The sequence below is a fragment of the Pteropus vampyrus genome, unplaced genomic scaffold (genome assembly GCF_000151845.1).
Source record: "Pteropus vampyrus isolate Shadow unplaced genomic scaffold, Pvam_2.0 Scaffold322, whole genome shotgun sequence".
Taxonomy (NCBI): domain Eukaryota; kingdom Metazoa; phylum Chordata; class Mammalia; order Chiroptera; family Pteropodidae; genus Pteropus; species Pteropus vampyrus.
This window is the reverse complement of record NW_011889103.1, coordinates 1,406,619-1,423,007: the sequence shown is the minus strand read 5'-3', so window position 1 is coordinate 1,423,007 and position 16,389 is coordinate 1,406,619. Positions and strand designations below refer to the sequence as shown.

Below are 16,389 nucleotides of genomic sequence, written 5' to 3'. Positions count from 1 at the left end.
TGATCCTCAAAGGGTCTGTGCAACAACCAAATGAGAAAAGGCCTGATCGATGCCCTTAGCCCAGAGCCCAGCCCCAGCAAGCTTGAAATCCTGACCACAGGGCTATTACCTCCAACTCACAGATGGGGAAACTGAGGCCCAGCTAGCAAGTGGCATAGTGCCTGGTATGCAGGAGGAGGGCAGTAAACCCAATGGCTAATTCTAGGAGATGGACTAGGGATCTGAAGCTAAGTCTGGAGGACTCGGAGGTCCTCTTTTTTTCCTTGAGGGTTTTGCAAACATATTTTAGCAGTTTGTTCTTATTTCATAGATATCCTCAGCTCCATGGGCCATGTGGCCTGGGGCAGGTAGGGCAAGAGACCAAGGCCTGGAGGCTGACCCACCTCTCTGGCTGACCCCCAGGAGAACCTCAGCCTGCCAAACAAAGTCCCCCTTTCTCCCTCTCACCCACTCGGGGCGGCCAAGTGAACAGTGGAATACCAAGTAATTAAGCCCGCGTGCACCATCCGGGCGCCTGGGAACACTGTGGAGTTTCCCTTTTATGTTTATAGCAATTGTATGAAAATGTGCAACATGAAGCGGCACCAGCTGACAAATGAGACGAAACAGACAGGATTCCGGGCCGGCTTTTTCTCGGGCCTGATTGGCATTAATTGTGAGCGTTTACAAAGCACAGCTCGGCGCCTGACATTTGCTTCAAGCGAACGTTTCCTTCTAATAGTTTTAATGATTACAATGGGAGCTGCTGATCACCGCCAGGCGGGTAACAGGCTGCCTGGCCTGAGCTCCTGCCAGGGGCCTGGCCAGCCTATGCTTGCCTGGGTCCTGGGGATCTCACTTTCCCCTGCTACCTGTTGTGGGAGGGCTGCACCAAGTACCAGGCCTCGGGGCCTTGGGCATGGCGTCACCCCGCATGGGGCCTGGCTGCTGGCTGGCACACACTGAGACGCCAGTTTATAAAGTTGATGGGGAAACCCACAGGCACAATGATCCTGGGCACTGACCTAGGGGAGAGGCAGGGAGGGAGGGGAAGGAGAGAAGAGCAGTGGGACTGGCCTCCCCTGGCTGTGAGGCTAGAGGCCCTCTGTTTCCTCATCTTATAACGAGGGTAGGAAGGACCCCACAAACGCTGGCTGCTATTTCCTTGCTGTGTGACCTTGGCCAAATTCCTTCCCCACTCTGGGCCTAACCTTCCTCACCTATGTGAGGGGCAGGAACTTGGTCAGCTGGAGTCACAGGGATCAGTGTTCCAGTCCCAGCTCTGGCCTCTTTCCAGCTGCGTGACCTTGGGAGAATCCCTTGATCTCTCTAAGTTAGTTTTCCTCATCAGTAGAATGAAGTTCAGAATCACTACCGGTTGCACAGTGATTTCTAAACTCCAACAGAAAAGGTGTAAAAACCCTGAATTGCTGGCAAGCCAAGAGGCTGTGTCTTATTCCCTCCCTGGAGAGTCCTCCTAATACCTCACTCATCCATCCATCCATCCATCCATCCATCCATTCATTCAGTCAGTCATTCATTCACTCATTCATTCATTCAATAAACATCAAGTGTCCTTATTAAGAAGCTGGGAAGATATCAGCAAACAAAGCAAGACTCTTCCTTGGGGAACAGACATGACAGATTAATATAGCACTTCACATGCAGTATCCCATCAACTTATCCCCATTCGAAGAAACTGAGGAACTGGGTTGAGGTAGCGTGACATTTGAACACTGGCAGGCTGCCTCAGAGGTGGGTCCTTTCAGGACCCCGATAAGCAGCCCACTCAGGCCCCAGGTGGAAGCCCTTTCTGAGGAACTGGAGTAGGCTAACCCTTGGGTGAAATTCACCTTCAAGCCAGGAACCACGGCAAGAAGACTGGACCCTGGGAAAAAGAGTCTGTGAGCCTGGGTAGCCTCATGGGGAAATTGCCCAGTCTCTTTGAAACAGGTAGAGAAATCAAGGCAGTCACTGAGAATATCTCAAACCCTCATGGGGTCCTTTTCCTAGGCTAGAAATAGAAGAAATGCCTCAACTATGGGTCACACGACACACTCATTCCCACATTTCCATCAACACTGTGCAATGCCCACTCCATGCCAAGTCCTGCTTTACAGGCCATGCAAACAGCACCAGCAATGTGGCTGGGAAAGGACAGCGGGTTCAACAGCTGCATGGCACGTGCAAAGGCCGGAGCTGAGAGAGAACCTAGTGGGTACAGGAACTGCTGGCGGTTTACTGAGGCAGTAGCCTCCTCAGTAGTCAGGCCTCACGGGCCCTCTTACCCAGGCCCCACATGACCCCTTGACTTTGCCAGACCCACCCTGCGGGAAGCCCCCAGGGCAGTTTCCAGCTCTGTGCTTGGCACTTGCCAAAAAAACCCTGGCAACTGTTTCCTTTGGAGTCAGTTTGGGAGGGTGGGGCAGGGAGAAATTTTTTTTTTTTAATGGGGATTTTTTCTTCTTTTGCATATGGTGGCACAGATGGGCCCATGATCCATAAAAACTGTTTGCAATTAAACTCCCACTTTGCATGGCTGGATTTGTCAGTTGTCTGAACCACGAACGTGGGGCTCCACACTGACAGGGAGATGGGACTTGGGGTAGGGTGGGGCCAGATGCTGCAGGATGGGTAGAGGCCCAGGAACCTGCTCTGGGCGTGGGGCCCAAGCTGATGGGGTATCGAGACAGCCTTGCCAGCTCCCTCTCTGGGCATTCCCCAGCCCTCGCCCAGAGTCGGAGGGTGGCCAGGCAATTGGGGTGGGGCTTGGCAGGGCTTCCCTGTCCAGCAGAGACTTGGCCAGTGCTGGGTACCCTGGCGGGGCAGGGGATAATGAGGGTGGATAGAGTGGAGCTAATCACCACTCAGACCCTGCCAGAGACTGGGTTTGGGACCCAGAACAGGCAGAAGGGTGGTCAGGCAGTGTGAGCCATAATGGGGGTCCAGCAGGCAGAGTACAATGGCAGGTTCAAAGCTGAGGAGTAAGAATCTCTGGTCCATTTGGCAGAAAGGATCTAGGATGGTGCCAGGAGCATCTGCCAAAGGCCAGAACTGGCTCCTTCCTCATCCCCGGGGGAATTGGGCCTGCCTCCTTGACGCAGGTAGGGAAATCAAGGCAGCCATTGAGAACATCACAAGGGCCTGGGCTTCCCCTTCCCATACCAACTGGCTCTCTGCATTTGGGAACCTTTTCAGAGGGCTTCCAGAATGGGGCTGAGGGGCCTGTACCCCTTCCACTACTCCTGGGCTTAAAATGCCAGCCTGCCACCCTGGGACGTTTGCTTGTTTGGGTTTAAAAATGCATCATTTGGCTTGGGGAAATCCTGAGATCGCTAATAATTGTTCCCTGATGAAAAGAAATAAGGCCTTGATACCCGCTTCCCCCGCCCCCTCCAAGCTGGGAAAGAAAAGTCATAAAAATAGCTTGTTATCTCACCTATTGAGGCTCCGACTGGATGTTACTGCTAATTGGGTATAACATCCTTGTCTTGTTCTCTCAGAAGCTAAATCAAGAAAGCGCTACTGCTGCGAACTAATTATATCTCCGGCCTGCAGCCTGCAGCTTGTCTCTCCCTTTATTGAGTTAAAAAATGGTCATGAACCTTCATCTTTTATCCCCCCAAGCTCTGGGTCTAGGCTGCCCGCCAGGCATGAAAGCAAGGCAGGGACAGCCCTTTAGGAAGGTCTAGGAGAGGTCTTGGGGACAGGCAACAGGGTTGGGAGTCCTTGGAGGGAAGCTCCTGCCCCAGGTACCTATCTGGCTCCTTCCCCTTGCCTCACCCCAGACCTGGTATTCAATTTTTCCTAGAAAGAAAGACTTTGGCCTCTCTTCCTTGCAGCTGAGCATTTCAGTCCAGTGAGCATTCATTAATTCATTCAAAAAACATTTATTGGCTACCTTCCTACTGTATACCAGGCACTGTTCTAGGCTAAAGCTTACAGAAGACCAGGGGTCACCCCAAGCACCAGCTGACTTCACCCTGGGTTCATGGGAATGTTGAATAAATACACTTAGACAGGACTGAATTGCTCCTCTGCTCAAAGAGCTGCCACAGCTCCCTACTCCAGGGAGGCAAAGCCCAAATGCCGAGACCAGCCTTGGCTTCCTCCATGGTCTCTTCCCACATTCCAGCCACATCCAGCCACAAACTAGTCCTTCAATCTAAACATTCTTGCCTGCCTGCCTGCCTCTGAGCTGCTTCTCATGTTGTTCCCTCCACCTAGAAGGGCCTCCTTCCCCGTCCTAGAAGGCCCATCTCTGCCTATAGAAGTCAACCAGCCTTTCAAGACACTTCCTCCAGAAAGGCTTTCCTGTCTGTCACTCTCAGTCCTGCTCCAGGCTGTGGACTTTGAGACCTAGGTGTGAATGCCAGCTCAGCTGCTTAGCAAGTGCTTAACCACTGAGCTTTGGTTTCCTCATCTCTGAAACAGGCTAAGAATTCTTCCTAGAGGTGCTAAGAGGCACACTGCAGAATGTGTCCTGCAGAACGATGAATGAGAGGATGCCCCTGAAGGACCTAGCTCTCAGGAAGAGCTCAATAAATGCTGTTATTATTATCCAGACTGAAAGCATTTGGAATCTGCCCAGAGCACTTGCAATGAGCATGTGCTGGACTGCACGGACTGGGATACAGATCTCTCTGGGAGAACAGAGGAAGGTAACAGACTCTCACACTTCCATAGCTCTTGTGGCTAAAAACCCATATCTTCAGAAAAGATCCCCCAGAATTCCTCGCTCTGATAGCCTGGTCTTCTGAAGCACACAGAGAAGGGCCAGTGGGACCCCTGAGCTCATCCAGGCCAGGCAGGCAAGAGGGCTTCAGCTATTAGATTGTAGAGCCTTGGAAAGAACCCCACTGATTGATTGGTGCTGCCTGCCCACAGCCCTGGAAAGAACCCAAGGTCAGGAGAAGAACTCAGCAGGGGAAGAGGGCAGCAATTGATTGGCAATGTCTGCCAAGGGCACAGCTGTGTAAGGAAAACCAGATATGCCACAGCTTCACCATCCTTGACATTTTACAGAGGACACAGCTGATGCCTGGCTGGGGTGGGGGTAGGAGGATGACCAGTTCCAGGTCTTGTAGCTCATAAAGGCAATAGCTGGCTCAGAACTGGGTCCCTCAGCCCTTTTGCAAGGATCCTCCTGTAACAGCCCCACCCAACTAAGTGCCCTCACAGGCAGAGAAAGGCAAAAGCTTGTGTGGATAATGAAGGGGGTTCCGTTGACCTGCCATGTGGCCTGGGGCTGTCGCTTCACCTCACCGAGCCTCGGTTTTTTCATTTACACAACAGGGATGAAAACACCCTTCTCAGAACCATGAGAATTAAATGAGAACAAAATGCGTAACCAGAAGCCCAGTCTAGCACATAGCAGATGCCAAAAATGTCCTAGGATTCCCACAATAGGCAAAGGTGTTTAGACAGAAGCCCCCAAAGCCAGCAATCAGACGTGCCTCCACCTCCAGGGAGCTCTCTCTGGCTACCCCAGTCGGAAGTATAAATTTCCACTTCTAATTTCCTAGCATACTCTGAGAGAATGAGGGCCCCAAATGGCCATATCTGGCTTGTTTCCTGCTGTCCCCCTGCTCCTGGCACAATGCCTGCAGACTGTGAATTCCTGTATTGTGGTGACTAGCCACTGTACTGTGATGGTGTGCTGGAGGCCTCACCACCTTTCAAGGCAACTGGGCTTGATCATCTGTGTCCCCAGCACCTGGCAGGGAGCCTGGCACGGAGAAGCGAATCTCTCTCAATGAGTGGATGAATAAAGAACAAAAATAGCAGTTCCTGTTTACTGCCCTCTTGCTATCAGTTACTGCCAAGCCTCACAGCTGCCCTCCAAAGATGACCCTGGGCTCATCTGACAGATGAGGAGACTGAGGTCATGCAGATGCTGAGCGGCAGGGCCAAGTCTCAAATTCAGGCCTGGAGACTGCAGGCCAGAAGGCCCTGCCACCTCTGCCTCCCTCAATGCCAAGCTCTGACCTGGGCCCTGTAGGGAAGCTGCCCCTGCTCTGGCATCAAATCCTAGAGCAGACAGCCTGCTGCTGGACCGCCTTCCTCCTCCCCTTTCTCTCCCTCCTCCAAGGGAGGTTTCCCTCCCCACAGACTCTGGGTCATTAAGTTCTACGTCATTAAGTCCCCATCCCCGCACGCCTGTTCACAGCCTGCCTCGGCCTTACCCCCTGACCTCTCAGCCCTTTGTTCCCTGTGCCCTCTGCACAATGGTAGGGGCTCCCAGGGCCCCAAACAGCTGCTGTGTCTGGGATGCTAGTTTGCTGTGGGGCCGGGACCCTGAGCCTGGCCCATCCAGCTCTGAAAGGCTCAGTCAAGCTGACTAGAGCACTCAGCACACTCAAGCTCATCCCACCCATAAGCCTGCAAGAAAATTTGAGCACCCACAGCCAGTGAGAGTAAAGGAGCCAAGGTCCCACCCTAATCACACTCAAGGCTCTATACACGCTTCTAGTTTGTCTCCCTTTTATCTCCACCATCTTATAAGCTTCCCCTGCCCTTCCTGGTCATTCCCCTTAGTTCTCAAACTTCCTCTGCCAGTGACATCTCCATTCACTTCATACTGCGCAGTTCCACCCAGTCTTCAGAACCCAGAACAAACACCCCCCCCCCCACCGCCCCCCGTCAGGAAGCCCTTTGTGGCCAGCTGCAGTTTCTCCCCCTTGATGTCTCTCCTCCAGACCTGATCTGGCTCTGTCCAGAATCCGAGTTAGTTGCAGACTCATCTAATTCCTAATGGAGGCTGTGGGCCATCTGATTCCTTAGGGCTTTGCCACCCAGAGAGGGGCCAGCAGGGTGCCCTGGCCCAGGCTGATGTCAGGGGTTTACCAAGTGGAACTACAAGGGGGTTGAGGAGGTGGGAGCCAGAACCCCACTTTTGGCTACTAACAGATCTCATACTTCTGCCACTCCCTGGCTGTGTGAACTTGGGCAGTGACATAACCTCTCTGTGCCTATTTTCTCCATGGCAAAACGGGGTAGTAACAGTACCTGCATTTCTTAGGCCTATAACATAAGCCCTGGGAGGTACCAGCGAGGTGACCTCTACCCAGGATTGACTACCATTATTATTTCTGTCTGCACCCCACTCAGTGGTCAGCACAGGAATTTGGGGGTCAGAGAGACTAAGGTTCCAACTGGAGTCTGGCTTATTGAGAATGCGATTCTGGGCAGGTGGCTCATTCCCCAGTGCCTCTACTTCCCCGTCTCTGAAATGGCACTAATACTGCCCACAGGAATGCAATATCTACGCCTCTGCACCCTCTTTTGTTCGAGGCACGCAGTAGGCCCTCAGAAATTTCTCAACTAACGGATCGGTGGTCCAGGTGGAAGGAATCCATCCCCCTTCCAGACTCCTCCCTACCTCCAGTCTCCAGAATCCCCCTCCCCACCCCCAACCCATGCAAACTAAAATAGTCATTAGGCAGATTTCAAAAGATGTCAGTAGCTTATAATTATAGTCGACATCCTTCTGAGATAAAAGTGATTACCTTGGATGCAAATCACTTAGCAACCAATCAGGGCGGTGGGCGGCGCCCACGGAGGTGACCGGCCCGCGCGCAGCCCTCCTCCCGCAGCCCGCCCCGCACAGGCAGAGAAAGCGCACAATAGCTCTTGACACGCAAATGGGTTAACACAATAAAGGCGGCTCCGGCCGCTGCTAGGGGAGAGCAGCAATTCCCGGCCCGCGGGAGGTAATAAAGCGGCCCTTTTGTGCGTGCCTCTTCGTTCTCACCCCCACTCCGAGCCCAGAGGAATCGCTGCCTGATTGAATTACGGTTCATGAATATGAGTGGCTTCGCTAGCTTCCTCCGGTTTGTGAGGGATTGGAAGGCAGAAGGGGCAGGAGAGAGGTTGGGGAGGGGCCCTAACCTCTGGCCCCGTGGCCAGGCCCTGGTGTCCCATCAGGAGCTCAGATTGAAGCCACGTGTGTTCACCATGTGGAGTGCCCTGGGTAGGTGGGTGGGAGATCCAGCAGAGGCATTTGGAAGGGTGGGGGTCCGGGACCTGCCCTAAGGTCTTTCATCTTTGGCTCTAAGAGGGACTGGGAGAGCCATTCAAGGCCTTGTCCTGAGGCTGAGGCCACAAGAATGTGCATTTATCGAGTGCTTACTGTATGTCACCACCTGTTCTAAGCCCTCACTGAATCCTTACCATATCCTGGGTAGTGGGTGCTATTATCAGTTCCTTCTAGATGAGGAAACTGAGGCTCAGAAAGGCAAAGCTACTCACCCGAAGTCACATAGCCAACAAACAGTTGGACCCACTCCATCACTGGGGGTTAAGTAACCCAGCCAAGCACCCTTCCAGAGCAAATGTGAAGCTCAGAGGTAATAGGGGATGGGTGAGCTTACATGGAATTAGACAAGTGATAAGGATTACTGAGGGTGGGGGATGGGGAGCTAACCTTGAGAAGGGACTGTCCAGAGAGCTGAGAAGGCCCCCCCACGCTGACCCACAGGAATGCCCAGGGTGACCATCCTTGTCAAGGGAGCCCTACCTGGATCCTCTCCCTTGCTTTAACCTCCCCCACTCACCTAAGCCTCCAGGACACAGCCACCCCAGGGCCACCTCTTCCCCTCGTGGAGCACACCGTAGCACTCCCAAGCATGCTACCTGGCCACTCCGACTGCCCAGAAGACTCGTTCCACTCTTCTGCCTGGCGGATCCCTATTTGTCCTAAGAGGGACATGGTACTATTCCTATAGGGCCTTTCCTGACCTACTAAAGTTGCCCTTGCCCCATCTACATTCTTGCCTTCCCCACCAGCTGGGTGTCTACCAAGGGGGTCCCTGAGATGGCTGGGGCTGGCCTCCCAACCCACCCCAGGTAAGCCCATGGGGGGAGCAGATGACAAGTAGCCTAGGGGCTGGCTCTCAACCTTTCCTGGCAGGCAGGTTTCAAGCCATACCTTCCTTCCCTCAGTGCTGGAGAAAGAGGTACAGGGGGATGAGGGGAGCAGGCTGCTCACAAGGCCAGGACAGAAGTAACTACTCTGCTCAACCTGTTCTATAGGTAATAGGGAAGCAGGATTCCAACCTGGGTTTCAGTGTGGCAAGGCATCCAGGTGAGGCCTGACTCCCTCTATAGCGAGAGTCTGGCCCTTGCAGGAACCCTGCCCAACAAGTGGGGGTGCCTCTCTTCCACTCATGTAAGGGGGTGGGAAAACCTGGGGACTCTGGAGTCAGTACAATTCACAGCTGAACCTCTGTGGTTGCCCGGCTGAGCACCTGCAGCCTATCACTTCCTCTGCCTGAGCCTCAGTTTCCTAATCTGTATAATGGGCCCCAGCACATGAGCCACTGCAAGTTGTAACTGAGATCCTATAAAATGCCTGACATGTAGGAAGACGCTGGGTAAGCTGGCACTCCATCCTGCGTGTCTCCTGGTGCTATTGCCAAGCCCAGGGAAGGAAACAGAAGGAATCGCCCAATTCTGACAGCATTGGCTGTGGAAGTGTAAATACTCCACGAAGGACCTCCAACTGCCTGTGTTTGTGGATCTCTGGCGCGCACTTGAGTTTGTTTCTAAACTGGGAAGCTTCGAGAGGCAGCGCAAACAGCCCTTCTGCCCACCTCTCCCACTTCTCCCCCCATCTGCTATTGCTCCTCTATCCTTGGAAGCCTGAGTGTTTAACGACACCATTTCGGCTGGAAATATCATCTCCCTGCCAAGCCCCCAAAAGCAGCTCCACTGATATTTATTGACCTGTTAATCTAGCTAGAGAGCCTGGTAGGAGAACAGAAAAAATGCTCGCTGCATAGAAATGGGACCTGGCTTCTCATCATGACCTGACACACTCCCCTCTGCTCTCACCCCACCCCACATTGCTGAAGCAATGACACAGTTCTTTAACCTTTTCCTAGAAATGTGATCACAGCAGTTTCACCCACATCGACAATGGCTGGAAGGAACTTAGAAGAGGAATCAAAAAGCCAGCAGCAGGATGCTGCCTGAGGGCTCTCTGGGCCGTCACAAGAAAGGGGCTAGTGCTGAGGTGTGGTGGGGAGGAGAGGGCTAGTGCCTGACCTCCATCAAAGCTGGCCCCTTGGCAGAGACACGCTTTATTCAGACCGTGGCACTGATGGGCCTGACTTGCTCTCCATTCACTTAATGAGTGCCACATGGAGCTTGTCAAATCATCTAAAACACCAAAAGGAGTGGGGCAATCAGGAGTTCAGGACTGGCCAAAGCCTCTCATCTTGGCGTTAAAGAGCAGAGAACCCCCTGAACTTGAGGGGTAGCAGGCAGCAGCTCCTCTGCACCTTTTCTGGCTGGGGGTGGGGCAGCCACATTTTCCTAAGCAAAAGTAGCCTGTTTTAAGGCAGGGAGCCCATAGTTCTCTGGGGACTCTAGGAACTTAGGCCTGCTGGGTGTGTGGGGTTCAGGGAGGTGGTCTTTGTATCTCTTTTGAAAGCAGAAAGTTGTTCTGTTTGGGAATCCTAAGGCCCCAGGCACTGCCAGGCTCTATGTCCAAAGCTGAACACCTGTCCTTCTGGGGAGGAGTATCAGAAGGGACAGCTGGAGCTGCCTCCCTCCCCCACTTCATCAGGGCGCTGGGGATTTAGGTCAGAGGACTGTAGTAGGGGTGGAGGGAGTCTGCCTTCATCCCTCCACTACCCAAAGGCATCCAGCCCTGCCCCCTCCAGCCTTGGGTCAAGGCAAGTTCCATCGCCACGGCAACCCCAGTGGCATCAGAGGCCTGGTAGTGACATCACCTCGAGCCCCCACTGGGCACCCGCTCTCTCTGTGAGTTTTTTTGTCAGAACAGTCTGTAAGGGGACCCTGCTATGGTTTAGCCTCAGAGAGCACAATCCTCAAAAGCAGCCGGCCACATGCATCCATGAGACTCCATATACCACTCAGAGCTGATGTCCCTGAAAGATCGCAAAGGCTATTTGAGAGAACCCCAAGCTGTCCCATCCTGGGTGTTCCACTCCTCAAACACTCCGAGACGCGGGAGTTTCCGAGGAATTTTCGGAAGACGGAGCCGCTACCCCGCTTTAGGGGTGGGGTGGCCTCTGACATATGCGCACCCCGGGGCCCAGCAGAGTCCCCACAACGGGCCCGCAACCTCGACTCTGGCCGGTTGGCAAGTCTAGACAAGTTGTGTGTGGGAAGGAAGGGGGCGGTCAAGAAGCACTGCTGCTTCAGTGTCCCCAAAAGTCCAGGGCCCCTTTATTTCCAATCCGGCTGCCCCTACACCAGGGGGTGCACCAGTTCCAACCCAGAACCCCGCCCCGCAGAACTCACCAGATCAGCCAGGCCGTCGGAGGGCACCAGGTCTCAGCAGCGACGACTCTCCGCTCGCAGGGTTGCAGCCATGCAGAGGTGGCAGGGACTGCCTGAGGAAGCCCCTCTTGGGGGCCGATACCTCTCTCCGGGTAGGAAGGGACGCTGTCGGTTAGGGCGACCCAGGCGCCGGCCCGCGCCGTCCGAAGTCGGGTGTGAAGGGTCTCTCGGCTCAACGAGGGTCGCGCCCGCCCGGGACCCGGGCCGCGCGGGCGCTCAGGCGGCGCATCCTCGCCCAGGCCTGTGCTCACCGCGTCCGGCGGGCGGCGCTGCGTCTCCCCTCGGGGTCCCGCTCAAGGCTGCAGCTCGGCCGTGCGCTGCTCCCCGGGGCGCCCTCTTCGCCCACACTGGGATCTTGGCGGCCGCGGCCCCTCTCGCCGGCTGCAGCCTGTCTTTGTTGCTTCCTCTCGTTCGACCGCCCGCTGGCAGCTTGCAGCCCCCGGGTTTGCCCGGGGGTGTTGGGGGGTCGTCTCGTTTGGGGTTGCACGCACCTGCAGCGGCCCGGAAGCCTCGCAGGGTATGCACCGGCCCCCGCAGGTTGCAAAGAGCCGCGGCAAGAATGCACCGGCCCCTCCTCCTCCTGCTCCGAGCCCCGGGAGTTGGGGGAGGGGAAGCAGGAGAGCAGTGGCAGCCAAGGCGGCGGCAGCGGGCTGCAGAGGCTCAGATGCAGCCCCGGGGGCCTCGGCGCCGAGAAATCACTGGTCCAGGTGGAGCCTGGAGGACGCGAGGACGGCCCGGAGGACAGTGACTGGGCGTGCAAGCTCGCGAGGTGTAGTAGGGACGGCGCGAGCCGGGCTCTCACGCGCCCATGGCCCCGCGCGGCGAGCAGGGGCTCCCGGGGCCTCGGCCTCGCGCCGCCTGGTGCGCGCCGGCACCTCGCCTAGCCTCAGGCCCGGGCGCCGCGCCCCGCAGGTGGCAGGCCGGCTCTTTGCCTTCCCAGGCTAGCTAGCGCAGCCTCTTCTCAGAGCCGCCGGCCCGGCTGTCTTGCCCGCTGCTCCGCTCCGGCCCGACTGACAGGCACGAGCGCCGGCAGCCGCCGCGGCGTCTTGCTCCCCGCCCGCCCTGCGGTCCAGCCCAATCAGCGACGGCCAAGAGGTCGGTTACCAGGGTGACGCGGCGCCGCGTCCTGCTGGGGGCGTGGCCAGGTGCCGCCACGCGCGCTTTTCGCGGCAAAATTCAAAGGCCGGCAGGGCGGCTCTCCAACCTCCTCCCCCAAGCTGGGGCGAGGAGGGGCCAGCCCCGAGAGGACTGCAACTCCCTGTATGCCACGCGCCGGCGCCGGGCGGAGGGGCCCCGACTGGGGATGTAAGGCATGCTGGTACCTGTAGTCCCTGTGTCGGGTACCAGGGGTGGGAAACCAGTATCATTTATTGAGCACATATTTGGTAGCAAATTGTTAAAAATAATAAATAAAATAAGCTAACACTATCTTCACACACACACACACACACGCACACACACACACACACACACACACACACACCCATTTTACAGATGTGAAAACCGATGTGGTAGATACTATTATTATATTCCCAACGTATAGAGGAAATTGAGGTTAAGAGACATGACATGACACTCTATCTTAGAGTACTTTGCCCCAAAGCACATTTCTGGCAGTGATTGATTTTTGGCATCACAGTTGAGATCTCTGGAGCACTAACTATATAACCAGGCACCATGCTGAGCTCTCGATAAGCTCCACCTCATGGAATCTTCAGGACAAACATGGGAGGCAGGCACAGATATTCTCCCCCACTTAACAGATGGGGAAACTGAGGCACAGTATCCCTTGGGATCCAAATTTTGAATCTATTAAACTATACTGTACCTTGCCTTTTACTTTCTGAGCAGCTTCATAGGTCCTCATTTGGTCTACCTGAGAGCTCATGAGTGACCCATTTAGCAGTCCCATTTCACAGCTGGAAAACTGAGTCCTGGGAGGAACAATTCCCTCAGTTGCCATGTGTCCATCACACAGCAAGCTGGGGAGCCAGCTTTCCAGGAAAGACCTCAGGATCCCTACAAAAATGCAAAGCAGCAGCCAGAACTCCCCCCACCCTTAGGCTATGTCCAAGTGCACACCACCCATACACGCTGGAGTCCCCTGTGGGTGGCGATCCAGCCCTGTCTTTGCTAACCGCTGGCCTTGAACGTTTAACTTCATGACTCTGTGCCTCAGTTTCTTGTCTGTGTTTAATGATTCCTATCTTACAGGGTTGTTGTGAGGGCAAAGTGAGTTATTGCATGGAAAGGACTCAGAACACAGTAAGTGCTCAATAAATACCATCTCTAGTTATCAAGAAGTGGAGGGCTTTGGAGACCCCGGTGAATTTACTTAGTGGGATGAGCTCACTATAGTCGGCCCTGGCCTACTTCCAGGAGCCAACCCACCTCTACCCAGAACCTGGGAGAGGCACCCACAGGGGAGCTCAGGGCCAACCCAAGTAGGCCACCTGCCACCTTATCTAGGGCAGGAGCTGGCTCTGTTTCAGGCCGCTGAGCAGCCACCATGAGCACGGTTCCCAGGGCTTTGGTGCTCAGTTTTGGTTCTCCCTACAGCCCCACCCGACCCCTGGGGAGTTGGGGTGGAGTGGGGATTTATCTGGAAACTTGATCCTGCTGCCAGCTGCTTCAGCTGGGCAGCCAGCCTCTTGAACTGTCAGTGACGTCAGAGTGGGTTGCCTGGACAATGCACTGGGTGGACCCTGGGCATAGACAGGTGGGGAGAATGCATGGCACACTCAAGCCAGTTGCAGGACAAGGGACCACGACAACCAAAACCCTGGGAAGAAAGAGAAGGCGGAAAGGGAGGAAGAAGGCAGCAGGCCACATCATAGCTTTTCTAAAGTTTGGGATTTTTTTTTCCATTGTAGGCTACCATGACTTGACACCAACTATGGGCCGGGCAGTGCTCAGAGCTATTTCTATCTATATTTCTATCTCTTTTAACCCTCAGAGCAATCCTGTGAGGTCTGTTCGATTATTACCCACCTCTTACGGCAGAGGAAGGCTGCATGATTTGCACAAGGTCATACAATGACAGAACCAGGTCCCAAATACCAGTGCCCCCAACCTTGATTTATTGCACTCAGTGCTAGCCACTAATTGACTGTGTGTGACCTTAAGGGCAAGTTTCTTCTCCTCTATGGACCTCAGTTTTCTCTGCTATATAATGGAGGGTGGGGCTCACAACCCAACCTATCAGACTCAGGAGCTGGCACCCCTCCTGGCCTCAGTGGTTGCCAAAGTTTCCCATGTGATTCCATTTTACAGTCAAGGGTTTAGAAGATCTCAAACGCCCTACCATCTCTGAAGTCCGCGAGTCCACGATGTGCTAATGGTGGGATTTCAGGCAGCAGCAGACTCAAAGGTAGCTATGTAGGTGCAGAGGTGACTTCCAGGTACCCACCCCCCACCACCAGATGCTCAGTCTCTGGACTTCACTTATGTCTCCCCCACAAGCATTCATAGTGCCCATCACCCCACACCACCCCATACGTGCCCACATCCCTGAGATCAGGCCTTCATTTCCCCCTGCTCCCAGCCTCCCCTTGCTCTTGGTCATGTCCAATAACTCTGCATTATGTGAATGGAGGCAGTGTCAAGATGGATGTGCACGGTCCACAGAACTACCAGGCAGGCCAGCTCCTGAATGCTGTTTCCAGCCAGGGGTCTAAGGGGCCCTGAAGAAACTGGGGGACAGAGAGCATCTCATTTCTCACTGCTCATGTAGGCCCCCTACACACCAGCCTTGCTGAAATACCCGCACATTCTCCCATGTGTCTCCTGGGCTCCCAGATCATTGCCCAAGCTGTTCCCTCTACCTAGAATATCTTCTCTCCAGGCAGTTGATTCTTGCTCCTCTTTCAGATTTCAGCTAAGTTGCCACCTCTTCTAAGAAGACTTTCTTAACGGCCACCTTCCAGGCTGGAGTGCTTCCCCCTTCATAAATGTACCCAGTCTGTGTTGCAATGGCCCACTTATTTTGGTCAGTATTGCCCACCAACCTGAGGGTTCTGTGAGGACAGTGGCTGCATTCGAACCACTTTATCCCCAACACAGGCCTGGCATACAGTCAGCACCCAATAAAAGTTTGTTGAATTAATCTCTGAATCAATGAATGAATGTGGCCTGGGTTTTTGTTTTGTTTTCTTATAGGCAAAACAGAAAGAAGAGGAGGAAGGGGAATGAGACTTACTGGATTTGAATCCTGATTCTTCAGGTTACTAGCCATGTAACTCATTTGCTCTGTGCCTCAGTTTTCCCCATCTGTGAAGTAGGGTTAACTGCCACTGCAAGGGGCCTGGCACTTGGAACTCTTGCTTCTACCCTCCCACTTATGTAAGGTTAGTCATGCCCTCACTCACTGAGGCCTGATCATTCCCCTTTGAACTCTATTCGTTTGTTCGTTCGTTCGTTCATTCATTCATTCATTCATCCATCATTTCCTAAGGACCTGCCCTGTGCCAGCCACTGAGGATTCAGCACAGACCCAGACATAGTCCCTGGCTTCACGGAACTCAAGTTTCATGGGGGACAGAGAAGGCAACTAGCAGTAATCATCCAGAGTAATAGGCAAGGAGAAAGCCCAGAACAGGCCCCTGCCCCAGCTAGTGATGGTGGAAACCCTGATCAGCTGCCTGTGAAATGTGAGTAGGAAGTAGCCAAGGGTAGAGGTGAGGGAAGAGTGCTCCTGGTAGAGGGAATTGCTGCTGCAAAGGCCTGATGTCCAAAGCAAGAGAGCTGTGAATGTCCCAAGAGTATATGTGGGTCAGAGGCTGAGATGAGGCTGGGGAAGGAAGCAGAGAGGCAGACACTGAACCTTTATCCTGGTTGGGGGAGCAGGCCTGCCCAAGCCTCTCTTCCCAGCCCCCAATTGCCTCACCTGCCCTCGTTGCCGTAATCTAGGCCAAAGCCTGGAGGGAGCCGAGCCCCCATTGGTGCATACCACGTAGATTTTTCAGAGATAATTTAATCAGAGCTATTAATAAGCAGAAAAGAAAGAGCTCTTTATGCTTCTCCTGGAGAAAAGGGAAAAGAAGAAGCACGTGTAACCTTGTTATTCACCCAGCCCTGCCCCCAGTACCTGGAGCCTCTCTC

The 16,389-nt window shown here is 54.3% G+C and overlaps 1 protein-coding gene across 1 annotated transcript in view; it reads right to left on the bottom strand.

Annotated features, from left to right (window-relative positions):
* Nucleotides 1-12,286, bottom strand: part of FAM222A (family with sequence similarity 222 member A) — a 55,249-nt gene extending 42,963 nt beyond the window's left edge. Inside the window, exon 1 of the mRNA XM_011377817.2 lies at nucleotides 11,251-12,286. The gene's annotated coding sequence lies outside the window, so the exon portion shown is untranslated. The remainder of the gene's footprint in view (nucleotides 1-11,250) is intronic.
* Nucleotides 12,287-16,389: the final 4,103 nt, after the last annotated feature.